This window comes from Pinus tabuliformis, chromosome 7 (genome assembly GCF_031772625.1).
Source record: "Pinus tabuliformis cultivar Carrire ecotype Pingquan chromosome 7, CPIR1, whole genome shotgun sequence".
In the NCBI taxonomy this organism is placed as follows: Eukaryota; Viridiplantae; Streptophyta; class Pinopsida; order Pinales; family Pinaceae; genus Pinus; species Pinus tabuliformis.
In genome coordinates this window covers 1673534592-1673538465 of record NC_142293.1, presented here as the reverse complement: position 1 = coordinate 1673538465, position 3874 = coordinate 1673534592, and positions in this window count along the sequence as shown.

Sequence of the window (3874 nt, the reverse complement as noted above, 5' to 3'; positions counted from 1 at the left end):
TGGGGGTACCGTGGGATAAGGAGGAGAGAAAACTAGGCCAGAAGGCTAAGAAGGAGTTCTTTCTGCCGGAGGAGCAATTCTCAGAGGACAAGAACGGAGTTCGAAGAGCTAGCCTACAGCCGCTCTGGAGTGAGGTCAGCCTCCAAATTATGAAATATATCACGTGCGAGGGACGATTCAGCATCGTGTATGGGTACCATTTCCGGCTGCTCACAGAACTTAGGCACCAAATGGACCTACCCTCAAAAAACAAGTTAAGTATTCCTTACTTCCTCCTGTAGTCCATGACTGAATGTGCCACCAAATTACGAGAGGGAACGTCAGACCAGGTAGCCCATCATGGGCTCATTAAGCTCCTCGTGGAGGATGCACTCCACACATACACCGTCTCTCTCTCGTGGGAAGCCTTTCGAAATTTGACTAAGGATGGTGACATCAAAATGTTGGCTGAGGAGCTCACCTCCTCCAGCAGCGAGGAGAAGGAACCAATTCAAACAGAGAATAAAGGAAAAGGGCAAGAAACCATGGCCAAAGCACCAAAGAAAGAACAAAAGGGGAAACAAGAGAAACACCAGGTTGACAAAACAGAGGATGACAAACCCACATTAACACCCAGGGAGAAAAGGTTACTAAGCAGGGTGGAAAGGACTGAACAAGTCCACGTCAGTGAAGGCACCTCTAAGGCAGCCTCAACAAAGTCAAAAGACAAAGCACCCTCAGCCAAACAGGCAAAAACGGTGCCACCTGTTTCTACAGGAAAATAAAAAACGGCTTCTACAGGAAGCCAGAAATCAGCCGCTACAGGGCTTTCTACAGTAAGTCCTGAGAAAGGAAAACAGAAGGGGAAGACAGCCGAAATCCTTGCAAGGGAGGCAACAGCTGTGTTGGCCACCCTTAGTACCCCTCCCAAGCCGAAGGAAAAATGAAAGAGGGAGATCCCTCTGTATTTCAAAGCAAGGAGAAGTGTCAGAATCAAAACAGGCAGGCCCCAACCTCCATCCAGCGACCCAATTACCATAGAAGACACCCCTACCTCGCCAAGGGAGAGGTCCCCCTCAAAAATATCAGTCACTTATGAGCGGGGGAGCCCGAAGACGACTGCCTGGAAGGAGAGGATGGAAAGGTTGACTTCAAAAACCCCTCTACAGGATGCTGAGGCCGTTCTACAGGAAACATTGGCCAGGCTCAAGGAGACCGAAAGAATGGAGGGAGAGGCAGCCACATCACCACCAAGGGAAGACGGAGTAGAGCCACCGAGGGAGGAAGAGGTAGAGCACATTCCAGAACCTAGTCCCCAGCCAAGCTTGAGCTCGTATTATAACTTTTTGGAGGCTGGAAAAATTATTCCACAGAAATTCACAGTGCCGCTTTTCTTTGCGTTGGAGGAAGAAAGAGTGAGAACCCACACGTGGATGAGGATAGCTAAATCTAAAGGAGTGGCAGATATAGGCCCCTTGGAGGAACAACTCAAGGAGGCACGAAGAGAATTAGCTATGGCCAAACACGTGGGAAACTGCCAGCGGGTATTCCTACAGGAAGAGAATGAGAAACTCAAACTACAGCTACGGGAACAAAGGAAAGAAAGGGGCACAACATCAGGGGACACTATAGCAGGACCTCAAGGCAAAGAAGGACTGCAAGTTGGTCTTGGGGAGCTAAACCAGCACCTACAGGAAAGGGAATTGCAAGCACAAATCGAGATACAAGCTCTCAAACAGCGGTTACAACAAAAAGAGGCACAACTGGCCTGCATGGCTAGTTGGGCCATGAATGCTATACAATGGACAACCGGCCAAATCTTATGGCCTATACCTACGGGAGCAGTGGCTGCAATTCCAAATTAATGCATTAGCACAGAGGGGTATCTCCCAAATCCAAGACCCCCAGCAGTTCACAGAGTTATGCAATAACAGTTCATCAGAGGACAAGGCCAAGCTATCGGAGTTCTATCTCCATAATTTGGCCCTTCCTAATGTGAGTTCATGGGATCCCAACACAGTCGTAAGAGATATGCAGTTGATGGCATTTGCCTCATGGTTGAACCATGAAGAAAAAAGAGCAGCAGAGGTCAAAGAGGTCATGAACCGAGAGTTACATGAGCCACTGCTGATTAGAGCAAAGCCAGGGGACCCCACTGCATTGATATCGGCCCACCAACACTTAGCAACCAACTCTCAAGCTTTATTGAAATACATGGATCAGCAAGCTCAGGCTATAGCACATTTTGAGGATATCGAGCGACTATTAGGGGACAATTGTGTTCATGCTTGCACCCGCCGATGGAACACATTGTCCCACAACCTCAAAATCAGGGAATATCACACTCCAACTCGAATGAGGGAAGCTCTAGTACGGGTGCCCCTCTACAAGAAGTCCATACAGAACCTCCAAGCCAGCTAGATTGGCCTCAAGCTAAGCCCACCTTTGCTTTTAGGATTGATGGAAGGCAGCACAGAAAAAGAAGAGCATAAGCAGTGGGAAGAGGTGGAAAGGAAGGCTGGGTTCCATGCCAGTGAGGAGGATACTACTTCAGAAGCCTAGGATGTGAGAGTGGCGGTGAAAGCAATGAAGGACGAGGAGCTGGATTAGTTGCTCAGGGATGAACAATCATTTTAGCTGGGGGGTGATGATGAGCCCCAAATTTGGTAACATTTTGGGCTCATTTGGCCTAACTACCCTTGCTCAATCCTTCATTTTTCATAACTTATGCATCATTTTTTAGTATGTTTATGTCATTTGTACGAATAAGGGTAGTCACTATTCCTAGGTGGCTAACACGTGCTCATTTCAGGTTTTTTGACACATGTTGGAGCAAAACCGAGCAGACAAGGGCTAGGAGACAGCCAAGATGGGGTTGAGGATTCATAGGGGGGTTGTCCACGGCATTAAATAGCCTTCCTCGGGATCTTCACCCCCAACTCCGAGCTCCAAAAGCCACCAAAACCGGATCTAGAAGGCAGCCAAACAGATTTTGTGGAAGCAGCTGTTCACTCCCAGTTTGGTCAGCCAAGTCCCATAGATTTAGGAGGCCAGCTTGGGCCTCGTGATGTATAAATGATAAGGCTTCAGCCTTCGAAAAGGACTTTTTGAAAAACTGTTGCACATTCTGCACTACGAGCTGCCAGCTCTGTTTTTGTTCTTTTGTAGCCATCATTGGCATACCTCTTGACTTATGATTATTATTTTTTAATGAGAAGCAGTCAAATTTGATCTCAGCTCTGAGTTTCTAGAGGAGCCATAGCTCTCGGGGTTGGGCCCAACCTGAGAGCCTAGGGCCTCCTTCTTTGTATTGATATCTTTCCTTTCAGCATTATGATTTTCTTTACATGCATTTGAAACGCAGTTTGTTGAGTTAGATTTCGTTGTGTGGTTAAGTAGGTCATTGTTGAAAGATAGAGTTGCTTCAGATGTCTAGAATAGAGTAATGAGATAAGAATTGATAAGAGTTCCAGAAAATGGTTGCCTGCACTCTCATTTTCACCTCTTTCTAGGGGCTGGAATTGCAGACAGTGCTACCCAACAAAAACACTAGTTTGCTTACTCATGCAATCTTTGGTGCAATGTTTTCATTTGTAGAAGTTGTTCATGCGCTCAGATCTCTTGGAATGTTTCTTTGCTTCAGTACTGTACATGGTTCTCTTTAGAAATAACGTGTTGTTCATTGGTTTCATTAACAGTTAGGATAGATCAGTTAATATTTTGATTATGTGCAAGACGTGGTTGATTTGGTTAAGTTTACACTGTGCAGTGCATCTCCATCACTCTCTCATCCATCTAAGCTTCGTCCAGGCCAACTGCTCATCTCCAAGTTAGATCCCTTGTCTCACAACTACTCTTTTGCCCACGTCACCCTACCTTCTTGGCCTTCCATTTC